The sequence below is a fragment of the Borostomias antarcticus genome (assembly GCF_949987555.1).
Source record: "Borostomias antarcticus genome assembly, chromosome: 20".
Classification (NCBI taxonomy): domain Eukaryota; kingdom Metazoa; phylum Chordata; class Actinopteri; order Stomiiformes; family Stomiidae; genus Borostomias; species Borostomias antarcticus.
Window position 1 is genome coordinate 10,494,623 of NC_140253.1, and position 8,516 is coordinate 10,503,138.

Here is an 8,516-nt window from a genome sequence, read left to right on the forward strand (position 1 = left end):
TCCTCCTCCTCCTCTCTCTCTCTGGCTACTCCTCCTCCTCCTCTCTCTCTCCTCCTCCTCCTCCTCTCTCTCTGGCTCCTCCTCCTCCTCTCTCTCTCTGGCTCCTCCTCCTCTCTCTCTCTCCTCCTCCTCCTCCTCTCTCTCTGGCTCCTCCTCCTCCACTCTCCCTCTCTCCGGGGCTCTCTGGCTTTTATACGCCTCCTGGCCGACGTCACAAGGGCGCTCTGTAACGTCACGATTTACAAGGCTGACAAAACTACCAACTTTGTGAGTCACAGTTGAGTTCTAAAATCACTTGATTGGCACTTTTGGTTACATTTCTGACAGTGTACTAGACGTAGTGAGCCGTAAGCGGTCATCCGTCTTATTTCTAGCCCCGAGGAAAGACGTTGCCATAAAGTAGGCTATAGCCTATCTATCTATAGCAGCGTTCCGTTAGTTACATGATCCGTGGAAAGCAGAATGTGAGCCCGATCAGGATGGTGACGCCATCACTATGCCGTACATGCTTTCTACCAGCAGAGGGCAGCAGAAGATCACGATGGAATCAGGAGTGGGAATAGTGCAACAGTGCAAATGATTGGTGATACTAGAAAACAAATGAGACGATTGTACCTTTGTATGTAGGTCATTTAACTTATTCAACGGGATTGGGTCCTTAACTATCTACTATGTGTAACTAAAACCTGTTATACATCTATTAATGGAAATTCCCATTTGAACATGAACTCTGAGAAACAGGGTAGTCATTATCTCACAAGGAGAAATTAATTTAACAGATTAAATAGTTAAGAGATGCTAGTGATGTAAATGGGAATCCAACATTAGGCTATAATGAAGTCCCCAGAAACCATACATCTCTCTCTCTCTCATTGAGACCTCTCTCTCTCTCTCTCTCCGCCCCCCCCTCTCTCTCTCCCTCCCTCTCTCTCTCTCTCCGCCCCCCCCCCTCTCTCTCTCCCTCCCTCTCTCTCTCATTGAGACCTCTCTCTCTCTCTCTCCGCCCCCCCCCCTCTCTCTCCCTCCCTCTCTCTCTCATTGAGACCTCTCTCTCTCTCTCCGCCCTCCCCCCCTCTCTCTCTCCCTCCCTCTCTCTCTCCGCCCCCCCCCTCTCTCTCCCTCCCTCTCTCTCCCTCCCTCTCTCTCTCTCTCTCCCCGCCCCCCCCTCTCTCCCTCCCTCTCTCTCTCCCTCTCTCTCTCTCCCTCTCTCTCTCCCTCCCTCCCTCCCTCTCTCTCTCTCTCCCTCTCTCTCTCTCTCCCTCTCTCTCTCCCTCCCTCCCTCCCTCTCTCTCTCCCTCCCTCTCTCTCTCTCTCTCTCCCTCCCTCTCTCCCTCCCTCCCTCCCTCCCTCCCTCCCTCCCTCCCTCCCTCCCTCCCTCCCTCCCTCTCTCTCTCTCCCTCTCTCTCCCTCCCTCTCTCTCTCCCTCTCTCTCTCTCTCTCTCTCTCTCTCACGTGTGCTGTGTGTGTCTAGGTCACTCACTGTCCCTGTTCTACTTTCCTGAGATCTGGGCTTCTTAAGATCATAATTTTAGATGTGTTAAGGTTGACTGTCGGGCCCAGTTGTGACAGTGCTGCTCCAGGAGGCCCAGGTGTTGCTGCAGCACCAGACTATCAGCATAGAGCAGGAATTTAACTGTCTTATGTTAAGGGTTCGTCCAGGGGCTTCAGATTGCTCCAAAAGTATTGCCAAGTCTTGAATATAGATGTTAGCTATAGTTGGAGGATATCTCTCTATAGTATATCTCTCCCTCTCCTTCTCATCCAGACCACACCATCCTCTACATCTCTCTCTCCCCCTTTACATCTCTCTCTCTCCCCCTCTACATCTCTCTCTCCCCCTTTACATCTCTCTCTCCCCCTTTACATCTCTCTCTCTCCCCCTCTGCATCGCTCTCTCTCCCCCTTTACATCTCTCTCTCTCTCCCCCTTTACATCTCTCTCTCTCCCCCTTTACATCTCTCTCTCTCCCCCTCTACATCGCTCTCTCTCTCCCACCACCCTCTACAGAGTAAGCACCAGGTACCAGAGTGAATTTAACCGCTTCCATAACACTTAATGCAAAGGTGTGTCGTGTGTGTGTGTGTGTGTGTGTGTGTGTGACCCAGTTGAATAAACTCACTCCACTAGCACCATGTCGGGCTGCATCACCGATTAACTAGTGTGGCAAGCACTGTGGAGAATCAGGGAAAGTTGCATACACACTTACATCTGGAGAGAAGAGTGTATGTCGTTGTGTGTATTCCTACTGTCTCTTTACTCTTTATTGCTACTCTGTAGTCCCGATAGTCTTAGAACAGAACCTCTCTACCCTGGACTAACCTTAGAACAGAACCTCTCTACCCTGAACTAGCCTTGAACATAACCTCTCTGTCCTGGCTTGTTTCTGTTCAGGACTGGTAGAACGGAAGCTAGTCACGCCACTGAAATAGCTGTGAATTGAAATGACATGAAATAATGTCTTATAAATTATGATAGGTCTTATCGCCTGGACACATCAGTTCCAATGCTTCCAATGCTAATCCAGCACAATAAGAGCGGGATAGCCAGTTAGCTCATGAGCTCACAACAACTAGTAGCAGCTTCTGTAACATTAATAGTAGCGGTCAGTGGCTAAAGCAGTTACACTGATGATTCCTGTAACGTTAGCTATTTTGCTGCAATTGGTTCAACTTCTGTTTTTGGACAAAGGTAAGGGATAAAAAGATTGGAGTGAAAGGATGAACGTGTGGAGGTTTGGGGTATAGTCATTTAATCTAGTTACTCCCTTCCTCCCTCCCTCTCGTTCTTCCTCTCTCTTTCTCTCTCTCTCTCTCTCTCTCTCTCTCTCTCCCTCACTTCCTCTCCAGAACCTGTTAGCGAGCACAAACCACACCTATTTTAAGATCTTCTTCACCTGATAAGAATCAACATGATTTTGAACAGGTATTTGAAGAGACATTCACAGATACACGATAAACCTTGAAACCATATGATGCCCATACCTGTACATCTAGAGCTTAAATATGACTTCTAGTTCCAGAGTTAGTCCAGGGTAGAGAGGAAGAGCTAGACTCTCTTCTAAGGTTAGTCCAGAGTAGAGATTTCTGTTCTAGGTTAGTCCAGCAGAGTCATGTATAGTCAATCTCTGTATTTTTTAGATAACGTTACATATTTATTACACTTCAACTATAGGCTATTTTTTACTAATGCATGAGGCACTTGCCCGAACAGAGTGTACTGGTCCGGGGAAGCTATAGGCTCGCCTACCTGACTGCTCTCACTTCATTTCACCTCACTCGTCCTCCCGGCTTCAACACGGAAAAAAACACTAACGTTACATACAGTACAAGCGGCTCGCTGTCTGTCGCACGCGTGCTACAGGGCAAATAAACTAATCGCACAGACATTTTTTTTCATAGCACGTGCGACATATATGTCGCAATGTACAGCCCTGATAGGTACAATCGTCTCATTTGTTTTCTAGTAGGCCTATCACCAGTCATTTGCGTCTAATAATATGCCGTAAATAAGGCCCAGGTTGTCAAAAACAAACATTCTCCTTTAAGTTTGTCGCTTCAATACACACACACACGCACGCACACACACCTGTTCCAGACAACCTTACCTTTGAGTTCATCTCTCCTCTTAGTCTCTGCTTGTCATGACAGGAGGATGGTCTGAAAATGGGAAAATTTGACAAACTAGCAAAATGAATCGCTATGAACTGCAGATCAATTGCTATGGTAGAAGACAAGGGCTTAATGAAAGCATTGCTAATTATGTCCTCCAATGCAGCTACAAGCTGCAAGATATTGTAAATAATTTAATAAAACACATTTTCTTCTATAGCCACCTTTTGTAATGTTTATTCAATGCTTTACTCGTCTGTCACAATAATGTCTCTTAACTGAAATATCGTCATTTGGGGGCTTTTCACAGCAAAAAAATATACACTGTTTGCAATTAAACATGATTAATTAGATTAATTAATTACTATCATGTCATTAATTCAATAAAAAAAAAATCATTGACAGCCCTAGTTTTTACACTATGTGTGAGTGAGTATATTTAATACAGCAGATGGAACTTTACCTACTTACTGAAATGCAGAAAAGTTACTCAGGATAAGTGTGTATCAAATGCCTCTCTTATAACTTTCTGTGTGTGTGTGTGTGTGTATTTATCTTCTTCAGGTGCAGAGTTTGTGGGCACTCACAGGGCAATGCTTATTAAGAGGGTTGTCATGGTGATGGTCATAACAGATGCTCGAGAAGGGTGAGGTATGATCCATGATGAGCTCTACCCTACAGTACCATCCGTACCCCCCAGACCAGCCAGGAACAGATGAGGGAGCTGTACAAGGCCCCAACCTCAGTAAAGGTCAAATCAGCCTTCAGGATCCGCCAGGAGAAAGAGCGTCATTTGGTCCAGGACCTGAGTGAGCTCTGTTTTTAGATGACGTTTATGGGTCAGTGACAAATAAGGGTAGGAAAGATGAAGAAAAAAAATGGGGGGGGGGGGGGAGAAATACTGTTTTAAAAGCATGCATCAGGTGTGTTAATATGTGGATTTTGTATTTATGTTGGTTTTATGTCATTTGAAATTACATTTGCACTTTTTTTTTTTCAAAAAGTAAGACCAAATGTGCCTGAAAATGTCAAGTGGTGTAACCAGAGAAAAGTGGTAAATATTAAATATTTTGTCAACCTAGAGTGTATGTAGGTGTACTCATAATAATAATCAACACAATTGCAACATGTTACCTAAGAATAGATTTTATCAAGGTGATCTCAAATCTTAATATTTCACCAGTTTTTCAACATCGAGCGGGTCATATGGTATGCTGAAAACACCTTGGTTTTTGTTATAATCTATGGAAATGTATGTCAAAATGGCTAAAAACATGTTACACTACAGTAGAATATAATGCTTAGATAGGAATAGGAATATAAGTAATATTCCTGTATAATTTAATATTTTCATGAACAAACACTGGTTACACCATTTGACACAACCCAGTGTTAATTGGTGTAACCATCCACATTTACCACATTTATTATATTGTATTAATGATGAAATGGCAGACAAGTAACTGACTTATTAGGCAGGCCATCTCTGAGTCTCAACACAACATAGAATGTCTTGCCAAATAACATGTAGGCTATGATGTAAATGACAATTCCCCTTTTCTCGAAAGAATACTTGGAAAATAAATACTGACTAATAAACTCAACATTTATTCTTAAGATGGCTAGTTGTCCTTGTGCTGCATCATAAAATATTGCTTCTTGCCTAAAATAGCATCCAACAGAAAGACCTTTACTTTAAAAATCTAATTTGTCAGGCATTTACATGGACACCCATGAAAGCTAGCTAGTTGACCTAGCGACTTTCAAACATACCTTTTAAAGTAAATACTTGTTTTTATGATAAAGATCAATAATCAATGTTTTTCACTGGTTACACCATTTTCCACTGGTTACACCATTTGACATGTAAACCTAATCATACCTGACCATACCCTAAATTGTCAAATTATCTCAATATTTCTAAGAGAGTTACAAACCTTGACATGCAACCATGAAGAGCAGGAGGAGATACATTGTAAGTGTTTTTCACAAATCCAAATTTATTTACTTAATTGTTTTGAAGGACATAAAATAGTGAACGTACAGTTCAAACGTGGGTTAGAGCAGACAATAGAACAGGGAAGCTGAGTGTGGAAGTGCAAGATAATTCATCTTTTATTTGTCACCAATAGCAATTAACACATACAAATTAAAAGAAAACATGCAACATAGCACAGATTCAGTGTCTCTACACTCTCTCTCTACACTCCACCCACCATGTTACAAGCTGTTCTACAAACCTGACAAGCACCGCCACAATGGAGATGTGCCATTACAAGGACAGTGGACATGTGTTTCCTCTAGACAGTAGGAAGGGAGTAGGTGGGGTGACAGGAGACATACAGTAGGTCTGTGAAGGAGATAGAGATGGGGTTTGAACCACGACTGCCAAGAGACCTACAGTACAGTCAACAGTCCTAACCGCTGCACCCACACTCCAGCTCACGAAGGACATGTTCTCTGTTTCTACAGACTAACTAACATGTTGCTCAACCATAAGGCCTGTGAGTCACTGGCCTCGCCCCTCCAGACCGTGCTCTGAGAGAACTGCACCTGAGGGAGATTACATGGCAGCCGAGTGATGCTAACCTGAGGTGTTGTCTTGGCCCTGACAGGTCCACACTGTAAATTGGAGACACTGAGGTGGAGTCTTCACATGATGACAACACTAAAATTGATTGACTGACTGTTGGGCAGTCTGTCAGTCTTGCATTGTCACTCTGAGAGCATATTCATGTGCACTCCTTTTTCAGTTCAGTTTATTTTCTGACTCACTGACCCTGCAGATACAGTATATGGGACACGCCAGGAGGGAGAGATTTTTACATATTTGAATGTATAACATAGATTGACACTATTATATTGTCACTATTAGCTTGTTAGTTACCATTTATGAGGGAATATTTAACTCTGCTGACTGGTACAGCAACTCTACACACAGTCCATCATATATGTAGGGATTGAATATGATGATTTATTTCTTGATTTAAGTGTCATGCTTCAAATGAAGCCCAGCCCATATGGACTTATAAGCCACTTTCTGCTCAGTTTTCATAAACAAAGATCAAACATATAACTAAAGGAAACATCCAAAATACAAACTAGGTATTTTCAATGTTTCCCCTAGGATTAGTTTTAGGGGGAGGTGGTAGGCCACACCAAATAACTAGTGTTGTCGTGGCGCAGGCATTTCACAGACACTTGGTGCATTTCTCTACACTGATAGCCTACTAATGTCTATCGTTACATTTTATTTCAAAATAATTTTTATGCAATCCACAAATAAATGTATTAATGAATGAAAGGTACACATTGCTATTTGGCTGTATTTGTTTGGCAAAGTATAGATTATTCAATTGCTCTTATGTCATTTTGCATCATACATATCTGTTGTCATATCCTATAATGTCTCTCTTCAGGCTGTCACAGAGGAAGGAGTCACAGAGGAAGGCTGTGCTGCTCTGGCCTCAGCGCTCAGGTCAAACCCTGTTCACCTGAGAGAAAAGGATCTGAGCTACAATCACCCAGGAGACTCAGGGGTGAAGCTACTCTCTGATCCACTCTGCGGGCTGGAGAAAGTCAAGTTAGTATCGAATACAAATGCATGCCTTTGCATTTTCTGCAGAATTTTCTTTTGTGAAATGTTCAGTCCAGTTACCATGTGTGTGTGTGTGTGTGTGTGTGTGACACTCTCACTGTCTGTTCCTCGGCCTCTCCCACAGTGTGGAGCCTAATGACTGTACTGATACAGTACACACATTCTAACAGGCTCCAACGCCGCCTTTCTGCTCTCATCTGTAGATGCCTGTGACCTCACACTGGACCCACACACAGAGAGCCCTCTGTCTGAGCACAACAGGAGAGTGCAGCTGTATCCTGATCACCCAGAGATGTTTGATAGATTACCTCAGGTCTGTGTACACAGGGTCTGACTGGACGCCATTAATGGGAGGTGGATTTGAAGGAGGTGTATGTGATTCTGACAGGAGTGACATATAACAGCGTCAGCAGGAAGGGGGACAATCCTGCCACTGCCCTTGGACTCAATGACAAATCCCGGGGTCTGGTCACAATCATGACCAGACTATTTTACCTGACTGGTTACCTCGATCCAGCAGAGTAGGAGTTTACCTGGACTGGCCAGCTGGCATACTCTCCTTCTACAGTGTCTCTGACACAGTGACCCACCTGTACACATTCCACACCACATTCACTGAGCCCCTCTACCCGGCGTTTTATCTTCACTTGTGTGACTCCTCGGTGTCCCTGTGCCAGGTAAAGTAGCCTCCTGTTTTCTGGATGAACACCTGGGTCTCCATGGACTGCTGTTCCAACACTTCAGTGTGACATGATGAGTTGTGAGATCAGCAATGGCGTCGTTGCTAGTGCGAAAACCTCTCCCGTTTCCTCCCTGGCCAAACCTATACATTGAAATGACCGGCTTGCTTGTGGCACAGAAACGCTAATTCACAAACTGGCCAACCTGTCTCTCTCTGCGCGGCCCCTGGCCTCTGGGTCTCCGCGGTGTGATGGCGGGTTCAGCTCGCCCTCTGCAGCGGATAGTTTGGCGTCTGGTCTATTTTTTCACGAGCCGCGAGCGGACGCGTGTGATTAAGTGCAGAGGAGCAGGGTTGCTTGGTTACCAGCGTGGAGAAATGCACTTCTGGTGTGAACAGCCAGGCTCCTGCTCGCCTGAGTATGGACGCTTTACAACGCTCTCACATCCCGTCTGAACATAGCAACGCTCGTCCAGATCCTCCACAAAGGGCCCGGCTGACTGGCTAGTCGTCGGTTGCTGCATCAGACCCTGGTCTATCCAGAAAGACTCCGGTTCCCAGCGTGCTTCTATAGGGCTGCTTTCCCGCTTTCTCGCTCGCGCTTCTCTCTCTCCCAGATCAGAGAGTTTAA